Consider the following 24694-nt stretch of genomic DNA (forward strand, 5'->3'; position numbering starts at 1 on the left):
CTTGCTTCTCAAAACAAACTACAGCTGTGAATGCACCCCCAGATCACTATCTCCAAATTCTCTCTTTCTTCCCCTGCGGCTCCCCTCGTGCTCAACCGAACACGAGGTGAAGGCTCTCTGCTGCCCCAACAGGCTTCAGCAAGCCTCTGTAGGCTCTACAGCAGAGCGGAGAGCGGGCAGGTCGCAGTGGCTATTCCATCCCTCCGCAGTGCCTTTTTCTCTGCACTCCCTCTCCCTAATGAAGTGTGGTGGAGCCAAGGCCACACTGCATAAACCGTCTGGCACAGTGTGTTATCACCGACAGACAATGATCAAATTTCAAACGGGGGATGCGGGAGTGGTTCGGTAATTACTGGAAGGGGCATAGTATCGTATGGCGGGAGGGGACAAAGTTACAAGCTGCGTTTATGCCTTATTTACCACCTCCCGCCTCTTATCTGGCTGCCGCATTGACATATAGATTGGCTAAACCTCATTGGGGATCTCAGATTATTTGTGTAATTAAGTTTATTTTTGCAAAGCAAACATGACCTTTTAGCAAGGTTTTGTTAGAGCGCTCAGTGTCACACAGGAATTAGTATTGAGTTGTGTTGCTCCAGCAATAAAGAACAGGCAGAACTCACATGTTTAATGTGCCCTTTAAAGATATAAATAGCTGCCTGTTATCTGGACATGTAGGCGATAGCAGTGTATGGAAGGGGAAGTCTTAAATAATCGCTGAAGATTTATTTATTTATTAATTTTGACATGGCTTCATTTAATGAAATTTGACTTAAAGGTCATGAATAATTTCTACACATCACATTTTCCCTGCTTTAAAAAAAAAGCTAAATATTTTTGGGAAATACTAATTGCTACCCAAAGCCATCACAGTGACAGCGAGACTACAGGAGGTCACCGAGAGCGAAGAAGTTATTTGAAGCGCCGCGGCTTGATTATGTCATTCCTTTCAGGTTTTTATAGGGATTAAACAAGATGCATCATGTTAATTTGTGAATTTCAGATGGTAAGTACCATCCAACTCTCGACAAAGGAAAGAGGCAGGAAAGAGCAAAGATGGGGGAATAATTCCAGTAATCTTAAAATAACCCAGATAACTCAATCTGAAAGACTCAAAGCAACGAGCGCACACATAGCTGAGATGTGACAGAGCAAAGAGACAAGCAGTTGCATGCAGTGGACGCAATAAAGCGTGGGTCTTTGACTTTTGATTCCCAAGTCCTCAAACTAACGATCAAAGCGGTCACTTGTTCCTACAATCTGATACAACCAACGTTAGTGAGATACAGGCACGAGTACTCGAAAAAAATGATATGTGGCATTTAATGAGATAGTAGAAGTGTAGAAGGCTAATCGCTCAGCTACAGGGCTCATTCATATTCTTCAAAGGGATTCTGATCATGAACCATAATGTTGTAACCACTAAAAGTAGCTGTGACACTGTGAAACGATGGTATGAGCTCCTGTAGAAACTATAAGTCTGTGTGATGTCAACCTTACTTTAACAAAAACGTGTTTCACTCACAGTAAAGAATGACTCTACCCACAGTCCTAACATAAGGCAGCAAAGTGTCTCATTGAAAGAAAGAAGGTGTACTTTATTGATCCCCGTGGGGAAATTCCTCTCTGCATTTAACCCATTCACTCAGTGAAGCAGTGGGCAGCCATTGGGTGCCCGGGGAGCAGTGTGTGGGGACAGTACCTTGCTCAGGGGTACCTCAGGGTAGCTGTTCAGGGGAATCGAACCCCCGACCTTCCGATCATGGGGCCACCACTCTACCTACTGAGCTATCCCTGCCCCGATTGGTGGAAGTTGCTGTCGCCATGGAAATGTCAGGTTTCTTAGTCAGTGCTAAACTTTAGAAACCGCTTGAGCAGGCACAAACGCTACACACAAACTACCATTATACATTATTATATATGTATAATCTAATGCAGCGGTCCCCAACCGTTTTTGCGCCACGGACCAGTTTGTGCCCGACAATATTTTCACGGACCGGCCTTTAAGGTGTCACGGATAAATACAACAAAATAAAACTAGTACCGGTACCGAAAAAAAGAAGATTTATTCATAACACACGTGAAAAGACCCAGGAAAACCGAGTTAACGATAAAAACGATGACAAAATAACGCTGAAAACCGATAAAAACCCTGAAAACCATACATTTCACACCTGTGCCTCAACTCTCGCGGCCCGGTACCAAACGACTCACGGACCAATATACTGCTGTTAACAGCATAAATGTTAAGTTAAGCTAATTCCAAAACGTTCCAAAGGTCACTTGCTGTAGATTCTGGAATTTTCAGCAGTTTATTATTATGAGTAGTTCCTCTAATTTTAGGAGTAATTATGTATGCATTGTTGTACCTCTGACTTTATTTTCTGATCCAAATCCAGGCTTTGAATCAGTATTTGGCTCATAAACCACCTTGTAGCTATTGACATTTCAGAAAATCCCTATATTCTTAAATAAAGAATATAGGGATTTTCTGAAATGTCAATAGAGAAAATGAATGAGAAAGTCATTTCAGAAGCACAGGCCTTAATAAAATGGCTTGTGCCCTATAGGCAGGGGTGCACATAAGTGGTCCACAGGTGCGCATTCGCTGTCAAAATAAAAGACGCGCACCAAATAAGAAGTTGCAACATTTGCATACATAAGATTTTCTGGAGGAGGACAGACATTTGTTTAGAACTCTTAAAGATGTCGAAGAAGCTCCTTTAAGCAATTACTTTGGTGTTCCTCCACCTCCAAAGAAATGTCAGGAGTCCGAACCGCAAAAGAAGCGTGTATTCTCGGAAAAGGGGTTGCAGGAGGTGAGCTGGTTTCAAACAAATGATGAACGCACAGAGATGTGGTGCAGAATATGCTGTGAAAATCCCACTCTAGAGGACAAAAACATTGCCTTTTATATGTACGCAAATGCGCGTTGCAACTTCTTATCTGGTCTTTTATTTTGACAGCGAATGCGCACCTGCGGACCACTTATGTGCACCCCTGCCTATAGGGTAGCTGTAACAGAAGACAACAGAAAAGGTAAAGAAACGCAAAATTTGTGCAAATATTTTGCGCACTAAAAATATTTCACAGACAAATTTTGTGTATATATACATTACATAAAAGGTTTGCATCCAAAAATTTGGCATTTAATGTCATTTTTTTCTCAGCACTTTCAGGGTGTCGGGGCCTTTAGAAGCACATCATGGTGTGGATTCCAACACATCCACTAGAAACCTCTAGCTTATCCAGGTGCAGAGCTTCCTTCCCATCTAACATAACTATAGGTCCAAATAGCAGCTTGTGCAAACAACCCCTGGTATCATTTTATGAGGAGAGTGGTTTATGAGGAGAGTGGTCTATCTGTGTGATAAAGTGTGTTTTTTGGATTGTCATTTCCCATCTTGCCTTGCTTCAATTAGATCTCCTTTGTTTCCCAGGACACTTGCTGTGCATGCCAGAAATATCATTAAGCCACTTATCCACAAGAGGAGGGATAATGCAGCGCAAACACTAAATGGACCCAAGGTGATCCTTTATTTTCATAATATATTTTTTTCCACCACTATTAAAGCCACGATTGCCAGTATCATGGCATTTAACAGTGTTTTCAGTGTAGCTACAGAGCGATTGTGAGGAAGGAAATTCACTGAAATGTTGAGCGTGATATCCAGGTAATGCACCAGTGTCTGCATTTTCTCAAATGGACCTCGATTGTACGCCCAGATACTTATACTGGAACAGTGTGTGCTTACGTTCACCTCCCAGAGACAGATTTATGGTCACCGATTAGCCGGAGAATTGGAGGCTGGGTTGAAATGGTGGCCAGTTGGTGTCGGTGTGCAATTCGTAGTAATAAGTGTGTGGGGGGAAAAAAAGGGTCATTGGTGCCGCAGAGCAGGGCAGCGTTACAGCATCATTTGTTGGATGCTGTCGAAAGGTGCAATTCCATAAATGACATCTCATTGCACCTGAATGTGCTGCGTTGTCACTGGTGCTCGGCAGAGCGAGTCCCTGGAGATTTGTTACGCTTTGAAGCCAGTTTACGTCTTGACCTTGGCTTGAAGGTCTTTTGCATTTCTGCAACAATATCCTTATATTTAATATAAATAGACATTGTGATCCTGGCTGCATTATTGAAAGACACCTGTGGTACTCAAGCGATACTTAATCTTTATCAAGAGAAGAATTCCACAAGAGCCAAGACGACAGTTTTCCTGCCCTTGCTTGAAAAGAACCATTCACAAGCTGATCTGGTAAAGACGGATGAGACGACTGTGTCTTTGCAATAAGTCGTGGAGACATATCAACTCATGATAACAATGCATCTATGTGTAATTATTGTTAAGTACTCAGGTGAAATGAATTAGTGGCACTGTCATGGTTGACTCTATATTATTCAGCATTCACTTTATTTCTCTTTATCCAATCAGAGAGGCAGAAACAAATACCTGTGGCAGGTCACGTTTAAGGGAGCAGTATTATATTTGGTAGATAATAATTTCATTTTCTTTGGGATTCTTTTTCATCAGTTATTGCACTAAAACGTGGAGGTTGATGAAACCTTATTTATATACTTGCATAGTTTTAAATACATACATTTTTATTTCTGTGGCTGTTGTACATGTGTAGCATTCATTGCACTGTTTAGCAAAATTTGTTTAAATGTTTAGAAATGAATATTGATTAAAAAAAGTTATTCAGGATTATCAGAAGTGTATTCAAATTGTCTATTGAAAGTTAGAACCGGTTACTGTTATGTACAAAACAAAGTCATAGTAAAATTCATCGACTAAACTCAAAAAGATTCTCTTTGTTCTTGTCAGTCTGAAAACCTTTTGCCATTTTAAATGACTCGATATGGAACTATTATCACTTTGATCAACCTTAGAGGAACGGTCAGAGGTCAAATGTGACATGATACTTTAAATCTTTATAGTACAGTCATATAGTACTTTTAAAGTTATAAGGATTTTTTGGGGTCAATTTTTGACCAATAACATTATGTTGACCTTGAAGGCCTTGATGAAATTGCGCCAAACCAAAGATGTTTGTCCTGCGACAAGATTGCATGTTTCATTACTCTACTCAACCTTTTAAAATTGTAACATTGATTGATTGATTAAGCCTTTAATTGCAATGTTACACGCACATGTTACCTGCAGGGAAATGGGGCCCCTTCCATCCATACATACATTGCACAAACATCACATTGGGAAGACAAGTCAGAGAGGTCGGATGGTAAGAAAAACATTGTTTATGTAATAAAGATAATTCACATTTAGGTTGATCTTAGTTTATTTCAAGGTTAGACAAACACCTACACAAACAATAATAAATAATCATGTAAATCCTAAACATTTATGTTTATGTTAAGAAAAGATAAAATGACTTTGACACACAAACCTGGTAAATTATCACCCACGTTGCCCTGACATGCTCTACAAAACATTTTTAACTCAACCTTTTGTTGGTTTTTACGGCTCACAATACCTGTTTGACTTACTTACTGCTGTCACAATACTCGCTGTTAGATGCAGCAGCTGTTTTCAGTGACAGGATCTGTTTGGGCGAAGCTGTTTTTTTACACATGCAGCTCTGAACTTTTCCAGACATTAGCCGACGGGCCTGAATGTCAGGATGCAAATTGCTGGCTCATAAAAAGGTCTTTAACCTGTCAGCTCTCTAGCTTAATTTCTGTGTGATGGTCGGATAAATCCGTGTGAAAACAATGCTCGTCAGTGAATTCACAGTGAAAGAGTGGCTATGGAGTCTTTCTTGTAGTGAGAGCCTGACGAGGGCAAACTATCTCCTGTTGTGTGCTTCATGTCAGAGAGGATACATTTGGACAGAGGCCTGAACAGACAAACAATCTCAGCAGTTAGCTTGAGAACTTCCTGTAGTGCTAAAGTGCCGTAGGCCAAACCAAAGACACTACACCACATAAACGACTGTGTTGCCTGATGCCAACCGGAGTGTAATGTGTAATTCGGTAAACATTAGTCAACACAATAACACATGGCTTCATATGTTATATACACATGTATGCACAGTACAGCATTTCAGTGTTATACAAATAAAATGTATTTAAATTAAATTTATTTCAACTTATTCTTGTGTAATTTAGCTAATTGCCTCAGCTTGCTAAATGTAATGTCATGTTTTAACTATATGCCATAAAAGTGTAGGTTTAGCGCGTAATTCTCAACACTTTTTCTAAAATCTCATTACATTTGTGTGGCAGATACACAAACGAGACAACACGTGAATAAAACATCGTTAGAGGCACACTTCTTTAAGCTAAGCCAGACCAAATATGACAGCTCTGTACGCTATTCCAGTTCAACGTTTTATTTTTTTGAAAGACAAGACCACAACCGGTCGTGGCAGATGGCCCCCGCCCCGCCGCTGTTTTTTTGTTTCCACTGTCGCCAAAGTGCTTGCTCATAGGGGTCATATGATTGTTGGGTTTTTCTCTGTATGTATTATTGTAGCGTCTACCTACGATATAAAGCACCTTGGGGCGACTGTTGTTGTACAAATAAAATTGAATTGAATTAATTACTTGATTTCAGCATGATCAGCTCTTGCTTCATAGTTTCATCCTGTAATATTACCTGGAATTTCATTAGACTGAGCCAATAAAGAACAATAAAGCTCATTATCTTAGCAATGACTGCCCTCCAGTTTTATTCCTTTATTTATACATGTTCAACTACTGCAGCTTTCAGTGCTCCTTGGGAATTTATACTGCAGCTTGTAATGACGATTCAGATAGGCATTTTGAGAGAAAACAAACTCAAACTTAGACTGTATCTATAGTGGTTGGAAAGTTTCATTAGCATGTAAGCCTCACAATATTTTTTGTATAATGTATGAGCCTTTTGCCACAGAACACAGAACAAGCCTGCAGAGAAATGTATAATATATGCAGAAGTGAAGTTAGCAGGGTAAAAAATGATAAAAACAAAACAAATACTAATAAATGGAAACATAAGTGTAATGTATAACTACCCACTGAGCACAGTATATTGTGCACTATGCTTGAGGACACTCAAGACCTCAAGCACAATATACTGTGGATGATGCAAATGATGTCTTTTACTGAAGAATAATGCATGTTCTTTTGAGCAGTGCCACCTCGCTGGCTGTCTTGGATTTGCGTGGTTGCATTAATCCGAACATTTAGCTCGTTCACTCCCTTCACAACACCGAAAGCAGCAGAGCCACAAGTCAGCTTTAAAGAAAGGCTTCACTTGAGCCTCGGCCTTGGTCACAAACACTTGATTCTCACACTAACAGCAAAGTCCCCGCCTGCAGTCACGCTGTCAACATTATCTCTCTGTTGTCTTGTGCGGTCCCTGAACTGCACACGTCGCCATCCCGAAAATAATAAAATATGTCAATCCAGATTTGACTATATCATTTTCAAATATCAGCGTTAATGCATTTCTTTTACAGTTGGAGTTCTGCTGCTTTAATTAACATTCTTGGGAGGTTCCTGTTTTCACCTGAGCTTTTTTAACAGCTTGAAAGGAAAATAAATGAATTGAAAAGTTTTGACAAGCCGAGTTCAGCGCTGCCCAGGGTCTACTTCCAGTTTATTGCTGTCAGTGGTGAAATAATAACATTTGGTGTACTGTTGCCTGGAGACACAGTGAACAACCCCAAAACTTGACACTTTGCCCAATCATTTATTGTCCCTGCTGTGACAGTGAGGCTAAACAATACATCAAAAGGTTCAGGTTATGATCCCGTCTGCTCCTGGCAGCCATACTGGGACTCTTTCCTTTTACCATTAGCATCTTTGCTAAAATATTTAGAGCTTACCAATGTGTCCCTCCAATTCCACCCTATGTAATGTAGACTATACACCCATCCACATATTTGGCATAGCAGAATAGGAACAAATGCATGGATCCCTTTCTCTGTTTTTATCATGCGAGTTTCACTAAATTCAGGATTGACATTTTAAGTAAGAAGGGAAATGTGCATTTTGACTCCTGTGGTACTGTTGTTAATCTGGGGCAAAAGCATAGAGGAAGCTTTGGCTACGGCTCAGGAGGTTGCTGGTTCAATAGCTGCCTCTGCTAGTCTGCATGTGTACATGCATAGGCATAGAAAAAGGTTCTTGCACAAGTATGTGGGAAAGAGTAAGAACGCACTTTGAGTGTATAAATTGTGTACTGCAACTATATAATTTACTGATGCCAAACTTCACTGTGCTTTAGTGTAGCAGAGCAGTAGTATTGTCAGAGTAGTAGTATCCCAGTAACCTGGGATGACAAAACATTGAAATACCTGAAACTGTTAACTGTTCTGGTCATACGTGTTATTGTGGTCTTCAGTTTCCTCGAGTGTAGTCTACTTAGAATGTTAATATAGTCTGGCTTTAGTAAATGGACTGCTTCTTATACACTGTTTTTCTGCTCTATTTAAGCGTTATACAGCATGGTCTAAGGAGCTTGGAAAGAAAAGCGTCTGGACTTCTTTAAGTGGCTTGAAGATGTTTCACCTCTCAGCCTAGAAGCTTTTTCAATTCTAGGGTCAAATGGTGGAGAGTCCCAGATTCTCCACCATTTGACCCTAGAATTGAAGAAGCTTCTCGGATGAGAGGTGAAACATCTTAAAGAAGCCCAGACGCTTTTCTTTCCAAGCTTAGACTGCGATGACCTGGATGACTGAGAACCTTCAGATGTTATACAGCATGTCTCATACACCTACAAATTCATATAAACGCTCCAAACACTCATATAAACACTAAATGCCAAATCCGTGTGTTACTGTTGCTGTTGTTGGTTCTTTAGCTGTGCGCCTCCAATATCACAACCTCCCTGTTTGTTGTGTTGGTGCATTTAATCTTTAACTAATATTATAGCTGCTGTGTGTGATACAGACCAGTCTGTGGATCACTTATGATTAATGTATCTGGTCATACGTGTTATTGTGGTCTTTGGGGCGATCGTGGCTCAAGAGTTGGCAGTTCGTCTTGTAACCGGAAGGTTGCCAGTTCGAGCCCAGGCTCGGACAGTCTCGGTCGTTGTGTCCTTGGGCAAGACGCTTCACCTACTGGTGATGGCCAGAGGGGCCGATGGCGCGATATGGCAGCCTCGCTTCTGTCAGTCTGCCCCAGGGCAGCTGTGGCTACAACTGTAGCTGCCTCCACCAGTGTGTGAATGTGAGAGTGAATGAATAGTGGAATTGTAAAGCGCTTTGAGGGTCTCGAAAAGCGCTATATAAATGCAATCCATTATTATTTTTATTATTATCTTATTAGTCTTGCTTAGCACTAATTAGCCATTTTGTGCTCCTATCCATTGCACCCATACAATTTATGTTTGTAACCAGTGCTAACCAGTGTTGGCAGCAACCAAAATTCCAATATGAAGGTTCAGACTGTAGACTGCAAAATTACTGAATGATGTTGTAATGACTGAGATGACGTTATTTACACTTTCTTGGACACTTGAACAGCAAATCTACACAGGTTGCTCAAAATCCTTTACTGTGCAGACAAATACCAAAACAAATGGAAGCAACCAATGCACCAAAGATAGCTTTTCTAGCTTCAGCTCTCAAAAAGTATTTCAGTGAGGAACTATGATGGTTACTTTAAAAGTATGATTTACATTCTCTAATTGTCTTGCATGGTCTGCCTTGTTCACAGATACACCACAAAACACGTAATAAGCAGATTTACTCTTCCTAACATAATTAACCAACTGGCATTTTCACACTGATTTTTCCATAACTGGGATACACTTGGCTGGTGGCACATTTCTGATGTCTACAAATCCGGTGTTTGTATGCACAGACAGGGGAGAGCTTAAATGCTTCTTCAACAAGAACAGTTTCAATATATTCAACATCCCTAGTATTTCTAACTTCACTGTGGGACGGAAAGCTGCTATAATCTCATGTAGTCACGGTTAAGAATAGTGTTAAAATAGGAAAACAAAACTCACTATGAAGCATATTTGATTTGGCGGAACAGCACTTTAGTGAAACGAGGACTGCTGGTAGATTCTGACCTATTTTCCCATTGTTGTCCCATTTGTGTCATTTATTTTTCTACCTTGATGGGTTTGTGCAAAGCTACAATATTTTCCATTAGCAAGTGAAGGACTCGATTGACCTTGGCCTATTAATAGCAAATGTTATTTGCAAAGGAAGTAGGGGAAAAAGCGTTGAATTAATTCTTCACCTGTTCTCTGCAGTCTTCGGGAGATTGTACTTGAAGTGCTAAACAATTCTACGGCATGTTAACCACGTGAGAGCAGTTTTTAAAGCTCCACAAAAAGGTAAAAGCAAGGACACACAAAAGATGAAAGACTGTTTAACTTTTTGACAAATAACCTAACCAAATAACACAAAGTTAGTGTTGTTTAGGTATCATCTATAAAAAAAAAGTCTCATCAGACTCTGTATAACTATGTCTGTGAAGGTTTTCAGTCATCCAGGTCATCATAGTCTAAGGAGGTTGGAAAGTGCATAAACGCATGGCTCAACATAGAAGAGCCACCTCCACGGGACAAGACTCAGCAGTCCATCTGCATCTAGAGGACAAAGGTCACTCTTTCGAGGACGCCAGTGTTCACATTTTGGACAGAGAAGGCAGATGGTTTGAAAGAGGAGTGAAAGAAGCATCTATGTCCACTGTGAACGACCATGTCCTGTCTGCAGTGATGGGAATAACGGCGTTACAAGTAACGGCGTTACTTTTTTCAGTAACGAGTAATCTAACTAATTACTATTCCTATTGTTACAATGCCGTTACAGTTACTAACAAGAAAATGCGGTCCGTTACTATTTTTCAACAAACAGACGGTTGAAGCTGTGTTCAGCTTCCCGCATCTTATAGAAGTTGCACGGAAGTAGCTGACTACGCAAGTAATCTGGACGCTACAGCTTTAAGTAGCTGTGCGCGCTCCCGCGGACGGTAATCACGATCACTGTCTAGCACAACACCTGGAGCTCAGGGGGCAAAACAATCGCATGAGTGCTGCTGTTTGACTGAGGAAGAATAAAGTGGTCGTGGTAAGCCAATCACATGACCACTTCAAGACAAAGCAACAAGGTGATATGTACCAGTTTTTAAATTGTGTTGATAGGCCACTTAAAACCAGAGTCATGATAAACAAGATATACGCAGCGTTTTTTCCTCAATAGCTTCGTCACGTTTACTGTCTAAGGACAGCGCAGCGAGACCTCTCTGCTTATGAGCAAAAAATTTAAAAACTGGGAAAGTTTTAGGAGTGACGGCGAGAGAGAGAGAGAGAGAGAGAGAGAAAGAAAAAGAGAGAGAGCGAGTTTTGAGATGTGAGAGATTTGTGACGTTTAGCGTGTTTGCAGTGTGTAGTTAATGTGTTTTCTTGTGTAGTTAGTGTGTAGTGTTGTGGATGGTTTTGTGTTGTGTGTCAGAACAATGAGGCGACTGCTGTCTCCAGGTAGAAACAGGAGTGATACACCTGCTGCTGTCAGACCTGCAGGAATCAGGCTGTGATGTTCTCCTTTATAGTGGACAGAAATTATTTTTTTGGAGTTGCACAAATAATTTGTGTGGCATCTTATTGAATGCAGAACAGCTGATTGTTCTGTAAATAGTTTGAAATGGTTATTTAAAAAAAAAAAGAGTAAAAGGTAAATGGATGCAAATAACTTTGTTGTTTGCAAAACTTGTGCATATGATTTTAAAATTGACAATTTATATTTGCATTTAAAGTTATGAAATATGATTCATTAAACATGTTTGTGGTTGTTATAGTAAAAATATAACTTTTTCTACTCGGATTTTATGTTTTCTGTCTGATTTTTGATCAATTGTGTTAATACAGTATATCAAAATGAAAACATGACTGTAAATTCAGACACGCGAGGTTGTGTTAAAAAGAATGACACCAAACAAGGCAAAGTAAACAGTTTTTAAAAGTAAAATGTGGAGGGAACATCAAAAGTAGTTAAAAATGGCCAATTATACCCTGGACCCCAGAGGGTTAAACGTTTTTTGTTTTTTTTTAAAGTAACGCAATAGTTACTTTTCAAGTAATTAATTACTTTTAGAATATTGTAACTCAGTTACTAACTCAGTTACTTTTTTGAAGAAGTAACTAGTAACTATAATTAATTACTTTTTCAAAGTAACTTGCCCAACACTGCCTGTCTGCCATCTATAATCCAGTTTTCAGATCCCAGACTCCTTAACGCCCACTCACATCCTGGGCCTTCTGACCTCAGGAAATCACATGATAGGGTGGGGCCAGGTTTCACAATGAGCTCACCTGAAACCCTGGCAGATTGTGACCTACACCTGTTTTCACACCTTGGCTCATGTGATTAGGTAGAGGATCAATAGGGGGTCCATGTCCCTCTCGAGGAGACACTCCCACAGGGTTTAAATCTGGGACTCTCCATCATTTGACCCTAGAAGCTTCTCGGATGAGAGGTGAGATGTCTTCAAGCAGCTTAAAGGAGTCCAGACGCTTTTCTTTCCAAGCTCCTTAGACTCTGTAACTATGTACGTGTACGAAAGCATGTCTAAGAGTTTTAAACACAAAATTCCTACTTACATAAACGGTATGTACAAATGTTTTAAAACTGTATCCATCCACTATAATGACTGAGAACCTTCAGATGTTATACAGCATGTCTCATTCACCTACAAATTCATATAAACGCTCCAAACACTCATATAAACACTAAATGCCAAATCCGTGTGTTACTGTTGCTGTTGTTGGTTCTTTAGCTGTGCGCCTCCAATATCACAACCTCCCTGTTTGTTGTGTTGGTGCATTTAATCTTTAACTAATATTATAGCTGCTGTGTGTGATACAGACCAGTCTGTGGATCACTTATGATTAATGTATCTGGTCATACGTGTTATTGTGGTCTTTGGGGCGATCGTGGCTCAAGAGTTGGCAGTTCGTCTTGTAACCGGAAGGTTGCCAGTTCGAGCCCAGGCTCGGACAGTCTCGGTCGTTGTGTCCTTGGGCAAGACGCTTCACCTACTGGTGATGGCCAGAGGGGCCGATGGCGCGATATGGCAGCCTCGCTTCTGTCAGTCTGCCCCAGGGCAGCTGTGGCTACAACTGTAGCTGCCTCCACCAGTGTGTGAATGTGAGAGTGAATGAATAGTGGAATTGTAAAGCGCTTTGAGGGTCTCGAAAAGCGCTATATAAATGCAATCCATTATTATTTTTATTATTATCTTATTAGTCTTGCTTAGCACTAATTAGCCATTTTGTGCTCCTATCCATTGCACCCATACAATTTATGTTTGTAACCAGTGCTAACCAGTGTTGGCAGCAACCAAAATTCCAATATGAAGGTTCAGACTGCAGACTGCAAAATTACTGAATGATGTTGTAATGACTGAGATGACGTTATTTACACTTTCTTGGACACTTGAACAGCAAATCTACACAGGTTGCTCAAAATCCTTTACTGTGCAGACAAATACCAAAACAAATGGAAGCAACCAATGCACCAAAGATAGCTTTTCTAGCTTCAGCTCTCAAAAAGTATTTCAGTGAGGAACTATGATGGTTACTTTAAAAGTATGATTTACATTCTCTAATTGTCTTGCATGGTCTGCCTTGTTCACAGATACACCACAAAACACGTAATAAGCAGATTTACTCTTCCTAACATAATTAACCAACTGGCATTTTCACACTGATTTTTCCATAACTGGGATACACTTGGCTGGTGGCACATTTCTGATGTCTACAAATCCGGTGTTTGTATGCACAGACAGGGGAGAGCTTAAATGCTTCTTCAACAAGAACAGTTTCAATATATTCAACATCCCTAGTATTTCTAACTTCACTGTGGGACGGAAAGCTGCTATAATCTCATGTAGTCACGGTTAAGAATAGTGTTAAAATAGGAAAACAAAACTCACTATGAAGCATATTTGATTTGGCGGAACAGCACTTTAGTGAAACGAGGACTGCTGGTAGATTCTGACCTATTTTCCCATTGTTGTCCCATTTGTGTCATTTATTTTTCTACCTTGATGGGTTTGTGCAAAGCTACAATATTTTCCATTAGCAAGTGAAGGACTCGATTGACCTTGGCCTATTAATAGCAAATGTTATTTGCAAAGGAAGTAGGGGAAAAAGCGTTGAATTAATTCTTCACCTGTTCTCTGCAGTCTTCGGGAGATTGTACTTGAAGTGCTAAACAATTCTACGGCATGTTAACCACGTGAGAGCAGTTTTTAAAGCTCCACAAAAAGGTAAAAGCAAGGACACACAAAAGATGAAAGACTGTTTAACTTTTTGACAAATAACCTAACCAAATAACACAAAGTTAGTGTTGTTTAGGTATCATCTATAAAAAAAAAGTCTCATCAGACTCTGTATAACTATGTCTGTGAAGGTTTTCAGTCATCCAGGTCATCATAGTCTAAGGAGGTTGGAAAGTGCATAAACGCATGGCTCAACATAGAAGAGCCACCTCCACGGGACAAGACTCAGCAGTCCATCTGCATCTAGAGGACAAAGGTCACTCTTTCGAGGACACCAGTGTCCACATCTTGGACAGAGAAGGCAGATGGTTTGAAAGACGAGTGAAAGAAGCATCTATGTCCACTGTGAACGACCATGTCCTGTCTGCAGTGATGGGAATAACGGCGTTACAAGTAACGGCGTTACTTTTTTCAGTAACGAGTAATCTAACTAATTACTATTCCTATTGTTACAACGCCGTTACAGTTACTAACAAGAAAATGCGGTCCGTTACTATTTTTCAACAAACAGACGGTTGAAGCTGTGTTCAGCTTCCCGCATCTTATAGAAGTTGCACGGAAGTAGCTGACTACGCAAGTAATCTGGACGCTACAGCTTTAAGTAGCTGTGCGCGCTCCCGCGGACGGTAATCGCGATCACTGTCTAGCACAACACCTGGAGCTCAGGGGGCAAAACAATCGCATGAGTGCTGCTGTTTGACTGAGGAAGAATAAAGTGGTCGTGGTAAGCCAATCACATGACCACTTCAAGACAAAGCAACAAGGTGATATGTACCAGTTTTTAAATTGTGTTGATAGGCCACTTAAAACCAGAGTCATGATAAACAAGATATACGCAGCGTTTTTTCCTCAATAGCTTCGTCACGTTTACTGTCTAAGGACAGCGCAGCGAGACCTCTCTGCTTATGAGCAAAAAATTTAAAAACTGGGAAAGTTTTAGGAGTGACGGCGAGAGAGAGAGAGAGAGAGAGAGAGAAAGAAAAAGAGAGAGAGCGAGTTTTGAGATGTGAGAGATTTGTGACGTTTAGCGTGTTTGCAGTGTGTAGTTAATGTGTTTTCTTGTGTAGTTAGTGTGTAGTGTTGTGGATGGTTTTGTGTTGTGTGTCAGAACAATGAGGCGACTGCTGTCTCCAGGTAGAAACAGGATCAGTGATACACCTGCTGCTGTCAGACCTGCAGGAATCAGGCTGTGATGTTCTCCTTTATAGTGGACAGAAATTATTTTTTTGGAGTTGCACAAATAATTTGTGTGGCATCTTATTGAATGCAGAACAGCTGATTGTTCTGTAAATAGTTTGAAATGGTTATTTAAAAAAAAAAGAGTAAAAGGTAAATGGATGCAAATAACTTTGTTGTTTGCAAAACTTGTGCATATGATTTTAAAATTGACAATTTATATTTGCATTTAAAGTTATGAAATATGATTCATTAAACATGTTTGTGGTTGTTATAGTAAAAATATAACTTTTTCTACTCGGATTTTATGTTTTCTGTCTGATTTTTGATCAATTGTGTTAATACAGTATATCAAAATAAAAACATGACTGTAAATTCAGACACGCGAGGTTGTGTTGAAAAGAATGACACCAAACAAGGCAAAGTAAACAGTTTTTAAAAGTAAAATGTGGAGGGAAAATCAAAAGTAGTTAAAAATGGCCAATTATACCCTGGACCCCAGAGGGTTAAACGTTTTTTGTTTTTTTTTAAAGTAACGCAATAGTTACTTTTCAAGTAATTAATTACTTTTAGAATATTGTAACTCAGTTACTAACTCAGTTACTTTTTTGAAGAAGTAACTAGTAACTATAATTAATTACTTTTTCAAAGTAACTTGCCCAACACTGCCTGTCTGCCATCTATAATCCAGTTTTCAGATCCCAGACTCCTTAACGCCCACTCACATCCTGGGCCTTCTGACCTCAGGAAATCACATGATAGGGTGGGGCCAGGTTTCACAATGAGCTCACCTGAAACCCTGGCAGATTGTGACCTACACCTGTTTTCACACCTTGGCTCATGTGATTAGGTAGAGGATCAATAGGGGGTCCATGTCCCTCTCGAGGAGACACTCCCACAGGGTTTAAATCTGGGACTCTCCATCATTTGACCCTAGAAGCTTCTCGGATGAGAGGTGAGATGTCTTCAAGCAGCTTAAAGGAGTCCAGACGCTTTTCTTTCCAAGCTCCTTAGACTCTGTAACTATGTACGTGTACGAAAGCATGTCTAAGAGTTTTAAACACAAAATTCCTACTTACATAAACGGTATGTACAATTGTTTTAAAACTGTATCCATCCACTATAATGACTTTTGTAATACTTTAATTGAATACGTTAATGTCAATAATGTAAATAACTGAACATATCTGAAACATCTGTGAACAGAACATAAACAAATAGAAAAGTAGGCTTGTTCAGATTAAAGAGGGAGATCAATTTTCTTGGAACATACAGCAGTGATGGATTTTTTCTTCAAAAGGGGGAATGTGCTTGAGCTGGAAGAGTTACAGATAAAATAAGTTATAAAGTTAGTTATAAAATAAGACGAGCCTTATGTCAGTGGTGTCCAAACCCAGGCCTCGAGGGCCGGTGTCCTGCAGGTTTTAGATGTGTCCTTGATCCAACACAGCAGATTTAAATGGCTAAATGACCTCCTCAACATGTCTTGAAGTTCTCCAGAGGCCTGGTAATGAACTTATCATTTGATTCAGATGTGTTGACCCAGGGTGAGATCTAAAACCTGCAGGTCACCGGTCCTCGAGGCCTGGAGTTGGCCAAGCCTGCCTTAAGTAGTCCCAGAGTTGAATAATAATAATAATAATAATATGTTGAATATTCTATGAGATAGTTTCCCTGAAGCACAGAGTTGTTTAAACAAGACACTGTGAACAGCAACAGTTTGATGTATAATACCCAAGGTTTTTATAATTAACAAAGTGTAAACTAAAAAAACTAAATCAAATTAGCTGTTACCGGTTTTGTTTTTGCTAGCTTTGTTTATTTGTTTTCTTCAAAAATGGCTCTACTCTTCTACTTTATGACTTCCAATCGCCACTAAATATCCGAGCCACTGTTGAAGAGCAGTCCCGACCGGCACCGGGATATGAGGATTTTCACATTCCACCTGTGTTAGAGACCGTACCACTGTTCCTCCGCCGCGATCCACCCGCCATCCCACCGGGAAGAAATGCCACAGTATAGACTTTTAAAAAAGATGGAAACTAAGTGAAACCTACCAAACAAAAATAAGTCTCTTTCACTGTACTGAAATTTGTCAATCCATCAAGCATCAGGAGGCATTGGTGGATCTATTAACTGAGACTTAGGCTACGTTCACACTGCAGGCGAAAGCACATCAAATCTGACTTTTTTGACCCTATGCGACCCATATCCGATCATAGTATGACAGTGTGAACGGCACAAATCCGATATTTTCAAATCCGACCCAGGTCACTTTCGTATGTGGTACTGAATCCGATACATATCTGATGTTTTAGAAAGCGACTGCTGTTTGAATGGTCATGTCGCACTAAATCCATGTTTTATGTCACTGACACAAGACAGACGCCAAGTATCAGCGCCGGAGAAAACATCGTGAACGCTTCCTGGCCGTCCAGTGTAGATGTCAGTGAAACTGTTGGGAAGACAACGTGAACGTTTTATTTGTACTGTATAATCTGCAGATTCTGACAGAAATCTGCAACTATCCTTTGAAGCACCGCTCCTCTAAAACAGCAATAAGGATAATTACTAGGCCATATGTAAAGAACAAAATAACTTTATAACTTAAAGCAAAATTGGGAAACGTAAAGTCCGAAACAAGTCTTTATATTAAGACCATCAGTCAAACACTACTGTTTGGTCTGGGTCTAAACAGAGCGCGTTGTGTGTGACGTCTTCTTTTCTGCATGCGGCCGCTTTGAGCGTTCACACTAGAGCACGTTTGCTGTCGCATTTTATTTGTAGTGTGAACAAGCAGACAAAAAAATCGGATTTGATCAAAAAATCGGAATTGAGCATCAAGACCTGCAGAGTGAACGTAGCCAAAGATGTTTATGTGATGTGAAGCGCTGCTTGTACCCTTTGATACCTACTGAAAATCTTTAATGTTGCTCTTCTTAAAAATTGCAACCGCATAAGTAGCAATGACACTAATGAAACTTCAAATACTTTCAATTAAAACCAAACTGAAATTTGCAAACTCACTTTGGAAACTTGAAACTGAAGAAACTGTAGATACAAATTCTAAATGAAATAAATATGAAAAATGCCTTTCTACCTGTGCACCAAACCTGACCACTACAATAAATCACATTATTATCAAATCTGTGTTGTGGTTAAACAGAAATATTCTCCAATGGTGTAAAAACATCATATAAGATTGTGCTTTTGGTTTAGTTTGACTTCTACGCCCAAAACCTTAATACTGTAACAGCACCTGCACATTAAAAGCGGGCGATAATGTGTTTTCAAATATTCTTTTCCTCCATGAGAAATGTAAAATCTTCCACTATCAACGTCAGCAGCGTGAAGGTCAAACATCTAATGAAGCAACACATTCATGAGCGAAGGCAGACACGAATGTTTCATTTTCTGGACTTTTTTCCAACACTTTAAGGAACACGAGCATGGTGTATTTTTACATAAATATCTTGCTTTTAAGCAGCTTTAATATTCAAAAAATGTTAGCATTACTTTCATGGCAATAATCATTTTAAAAGTGAAAGATTCAATTTTTAGTTTTGCTCAGTTGTAAGCTGCACGAGGCAAGTGTGTAATTCACAGTATCAGAGAGATTGCAGGGCGGGCAGAGGGAATGTTACTAAACCATAAAAAGCTGGACTTCCCCTCGCTGTTTCTGCAGCTGGATTCGATACAGGGATTACCCCCCCCTCGCTTACTCATCCCATTCCGTTCCCCTCCATCTCTATCTCGCTCTTTACTTGGACCGTGACAGAGACTGTCACCTCGGATGGCTGCAGGGAGCCGATTGCTCCGTCGCAGAACAAACATCGCTCATTCGCCAAAACACAGATGTTCCCTTCTAACAGTTGAGGAGGGTAGCTCTGTCAAGCCAAACAAGGGAGTTTGCCCATTCTTTGTCACGCACTCTGTGAAGCATCTGTCTCAAATCCTGCTCAGTTCACTTCATAAACAAGACAAGACAGCTGTCACAAGCCGTGTTGGAAGTTGATATATGAACTTAGGACTATAAATGGAGCCTTGCTTTAGCACATTGTCCTGATGACTTGCTAATCAAATCGTTATCCACCAGCCTCCAGCGGAGAAAAGCCACTGCGCTGTGTGATTCACAATCCGAGTTCTGTCATGAGAGACTGTAAGTGGTTCAGTTTACTCCTCGGGCCTTCGTGTGCTCTTCTGATTATTTCTGGATGGCTGTTTTTATCAAATCCACGAGCTAAGTTACCCCCACAGTTACTGTGGGGGTAACTGTGACCGAGGACCTGTCCTGGGGCAACCATATCACCTCAGTTGCACGGAAGGCCCAACAGCGCCTCTACTACCTGAGGAGACTGCGGAGCGCACACATTCCCAGATCTCTGATGTTGAACTTCTACAACTGTGCCATCAGCAGCGTTCTGACGTATGGATTTCTAGTGTGGTTCCCCAGCTGCACCAAGGCCGATCAGCAAGCACTCCAGCGGGTGGTGAAAGAAGCTGGCAGAATTATTGGAACAAGTCTGCCAGAGATCAGTAATATCTTCCCCACTCGCTGTCTGAGGAGGGTGCACAGTATCCTGCGGGACCAACATCACCCTGCGCGCCACCTTTTCCATCTGCTGCCCTCAGGGAGAAGGTACAGGTCTATACAGGCCAGAACATCCAGACTGGCCAACAGCCTGTATCCACAGGCTGTGAGGCTCCTGAACTCTCTGCCCCCCTCTCACGGACAATAACCATATCCAACTTCTTAATAGCAATGAACTGGTCTGCATTGGTGCATCATATCTTTATTCTCTTCCCCCTCCTGCCCCCCCCCCCTCTTTCTTAAATAGATAACTATCATATCTGATATCATATCTCACAGTACAATAATATTGAATGGGTTGCATTGTTGTATTTTGTCATGTTTCTCAGGTCTTTGTCTGAATTTCTACGAACATTATTGCTAAGGATTGTCTTATTGCATTGGAGTCACACTGGGTTAAATATGTACACTTGGGTTTTAAGGGGTATTTATTATTTTCTTCTTTTTTTGGGTTGTATGGAAGCCCCAAACGCAATTTCATTGTTCTTGACAATGACAATAAATAAATAAATACTAAATACTAATCCATATCAGAATCCAAGGAATGACAGCTCTGCGAAATATCCACATGTGATGGAGATAAATATATCTTTGCCGTTCAGATGAGTCTTTGTCACCAAGATTTCTTAATCAGCTCAATTCACCAATCGAGCTTTGTTCTTGTTGTTGTTGGTTTTTTCCCTTTGCTGCCTTACATGACTGTCTAGTAGTTCTTTGATCTAATGGTTTGACTTGATTCACAAATTATGATTATGCAAGATCTACTTTGGATTTTAATAAATACAAACGAGCCAGTTCCATCTGCTTCCAATCAGAGCTTTCTGCTGCTCAGCCTGATGACAAAATGTAATCTGTGAGTCACATTTAAGTGGGAAACATGATTTCAAATTTCACCAAAGCAGTGTGAATATTGGCATTGTTACCCGACACTGGTGCTGAGTGCCCTTTTAGAGAGTTAACCACCAGAACGACCTTCCGTAACGACACATCGAGATGCTATCTGAGAGGCCGCGCTCATCAAAACCGCAACTGCCAAATGGTCTCAACCTTAGTTTTCCTTTGATCAAAGTGTCTATGCATCACCATCTCTTGATCCCGTGTGCTATTTCAGTCCATCCCTCCCTCAAATGTTGCCTTGCAGCAGCAGCAGCAGGTAGAAGCATTTACACAGATCATAGTGCACCTCAACCAGTCTCCTCTTTTCTCTTTTTATAGTTAAGATCTCATAACACAACCGTCTAATATTTGTTCTCTTAAATATTTTAGTAAAAACAGCAAAAATGTGTTTACAGCACATTCAAAAATATATATCTGGTGTTGAAAAGCAGTAGTGGAATGTAGCCGAGTACTTAAGAAATTGTACGCAAATTTCAGATTCATTGTTTCGACATTTAATCTCTTTTTTTTATTTGACATTTTTGATTAAATTGTACTGCAGTCTAGATGCTTATTGCTTTTTAAATTTAGAATGTGAATGCAAACTTTGGTGGGTTAAAATTAATTAAGAGAAAGTCATTAAATATAAAGTACAGTAGTAAATATACTTGTGCAATTACTGCAAAAGTATTACGAAGCTCAACACTGAAGGTCCTGAGGTAAAACATATGATCCATAATGCTATGCAAAGTATAATCTATTTATACTGTAGTCTGTTCAATCCCAAACTGAAACAACGACGAGGAAGTTTGCTGTTTCTATGAAAATGTTTGAGAATGCACCAGAGAAAAAAATCTCTCTTTTTAAAGAATTTTCTTACACTTCAATGGAGAAAATTAATGGAAACTTTACTTTTAGAAGCAGAGAACTTTAAAAAGGGGGGGTGGTTTCTGTTATACTTACTGTTTGTTAAAAATCTAAAAACCATTTTAGCATTTCAATTGTTTAAGGATGCTCCCCTGGTAAAGGACATATTGTGCTTATTTCCTCTCTCTCACTTTTTTTTTGCCTTACATGTTGCAACAGCTAGCTGGGTTAGCATATCTGTTAGACAGGAGAAATCGCTAGCTATTGTCTGCTAGCAGCTTCAAAGGGTTGTAATGACCATATTTGTCTCTACATTTATATTAATGAAAAAAGGGACTAAATTGTGCATTTTGTATTTCTGTTTTCGTTTTTTCCTGTTTCTGTTGTGTTTTGTGTGCTTTTGCAGCTTTTTTCTTATTGTTTGTGTTTTCTTAAGTTGCAGTCCGTTTGGCCTCTCAGGGCCACCGTAATTTTGTCAGTTTACGAGGTTCTAGTAAAACCATGAATGAATGTAGGCGAGCTGCTTCCCCCACTGTCTGGTCACTGTGATAAGCTAAGCTAGCTAATTGTTTATTTCCTAAAGTAAAGACCAATATAAGCCTTAAAAATATTACTTTTACACTTTTGTACAAGTGAAAAGTTTAGTCAACCATTTCTGAGGTTTTCAGAAGGTTAAACTAAACCATCTTTGAAACTGAAGAAATTTAGAGGGCAGTAGTGGTAATTTTATTCTGATTTACTATTAAATGAAATAAAAATGCCACATGATGTGTAGATGTTTTCCATGTTAAATATGAAAGGTAAACTTCAAAAATGTGAGCGTGGAATTTGCTAAAGTGGAGGATTTTATAGGTCGAGGAGGGACATGTGGGAAATGAAGTCAAGCTGCCAAAAGGACATCCAGGTCCACAGAAGGTCAAATAACGAAGCAACACTTTTGTCAGCTCTTTAAAAGAGTTTATTAATATCACATTGTGGTGCCATTGTGTCCTTGCAGCTACAGATTGCTCCCTGTAACTGGAAGGACACGGGTTTGATCCTTGTGACAGCTGGGTGTCCTTTTGCAAGATGCCAAATCCCTCTGTCAGTGTGGATGAGCGTGTCAGCTCAATGACTGCAGAACAACATGGAGGATAATAAATAAATGATGGGTGAAAAAAGGAAGCTCTCGGTCTGATTTAATTTCAGTTTTGTGGGCCATAATTTCATGCTATTGCAGTTTCTAATGTGTCAGGATGTTTGATTTGATTAAATTCAATTGGCTGTATTGTTTTTCTGCTGTCTTGCTAACAACACAAAGAATGATTACTACTACACAGCATTCTTGCCAAGCGATATTGTTCCTATAGGGATAAAAAGCGGGGATAATGGCAACATGGGTTTGAACCTTTACGCTGTCCCTCGGCTCTGCTGCCAGTTATACGATAAGCCAGAGCAGAACCACAGGCTTTGATTTAACATGTATCAGAATATTAAATGCCATTTTCTTTTGCCCCAGGTTGATAACAAACAGAGTTGTCTTTTTAGTTATTTTTAAGGTATGCGTTATTAAACGGCTGACAGCAAAAAGGTGGATGGCACGAAAAATCTCAGAACTAAAATTAGACTATTTAGATCCATCACATTTTATGAATTGATGTAGTTGTTTACACATTCCCAATTCTTTCAGCCAACTTCTCACTGATGCAGACATTTGGAAAACTGTCATAATTTGCTTGTTTAATGAGCAGAATTTGCCTACAGTTGGCTTATAATGTGTCTATGTTGCTATTGTGCGTACACAGAATGATGATTAAAACATGAAAATGAAAGAGATTTTAATGCACTTGTGTAACAGTGCTGTTAACGTTATTTATCCCATAATAAAATATCTTTGGGTTGTCCAATTATGTCTTATTTTTGTGTCTTTCTTTTTAATCAATAAGCTCTTTTTCAAAAATAGATAAAAACCTGCTGGGATTGTTTTTTGTTTCGCAGCAGCTTTACGTTGTCTTTCCATATGCATAAGCACCCGAACACAATCACATTACAGCTAAATCATGACTGCACCGTGGAGGGACCGATCGCCACTTCAACGGCATAACCGCTATTCATTTCGAATTCACAGCGGGGCCGACTTCTCGCACAGGAGAATAGGAATACATTATACTTTGAGGTAGACCGCCATTTATCATCATTATTAACCGAACAGCCAGTGAGCCATGCACCTGTGCGGATAGTTTCTCTCCCTCTGTTGCTCCTTAACCTTCATCCGTGACACGTTAAAGCACCTACAGGAGCTTTTGCCAAGTTTGGAATAATAATAATAAGGTTTCCAGTTAAGAGTCAAAAATTGCTATAATTGGCTTTAAATCCTTGCTTTTGCAGCAGGATTTATGCTGAGATTCAACATGGAGAGAAATGGAAGTTATATAAACACTTAGCAACAGAGGCGCAGAGAGCAGAGTGCCAGTCAAAATACTGTGATATTCACGCACACAGCTGTCAAGGCTGCAGCCGCCTCGTTCTTTGTGAAGCTAAATAGGCTAATAAAGTGAGCAGATATGATCAAGCAGAGTTTGTCTGAATTCAGACGAGAACAGCATAACTGTGAAGATTACAGCAGACGATGGGCCGATATGTGAAGTTTTGTAGCTATGTTTAAGAGAAGAAAAAAAACCAGAGGCTTTTTTAAACGCCCCCCCTTCCCGACTCCGTCTCACTTGTAACTATAAATGCTTCTTTGGTGACAGGCTCAGTGCGCTCTGCCTCGGTGTACTTCCTTCAGCGTGTGTGATCGGAAACCCAAAAATTCCCACCTCGGATTAGTTGCAGCCAATAAGCGTGGGGGAAACATGAATAGAGCTGGCTCTCGCACGCTTTGATGAGAAGAAAAGGTGAGGAGTGAGGTGTCGGAGCACAGGGGAAATCTATTTTTAGGTGTCTAATAAAACTTC

General features: G+C 40.0%; 1 protein-coding gene across 2 annotated transcripts in view; it reads right to left on the reverse strand.

Annotated features, from left to right (window-relative positions):
* Positions 1-24694, reverse strand: part of LOC146689891 (chemokine-like protein TAFA-2) — a 102986-nt gene that overhangs the window by 39251 nt on the left and 39041 nt on the right. The window lies entirely within an intron of this gene.

Source organism: Copadichromis virginalis, linkage group LG17 (genome assembly GCF_057382275.1).
Source record: "Copadichromis virginalis isolate Kocher_CV1m ecotype Utaka linkage group LG17, C_Virginalis_male_GT1.1, whole genome shotgun sequence".
Classification (NCBI taxonomy): Eukaryota; Metazoa; Chordata; class Actinopteri; order Cichliformes; family Cichlidae; genus Copadichromis; species Copadichromis virginalis.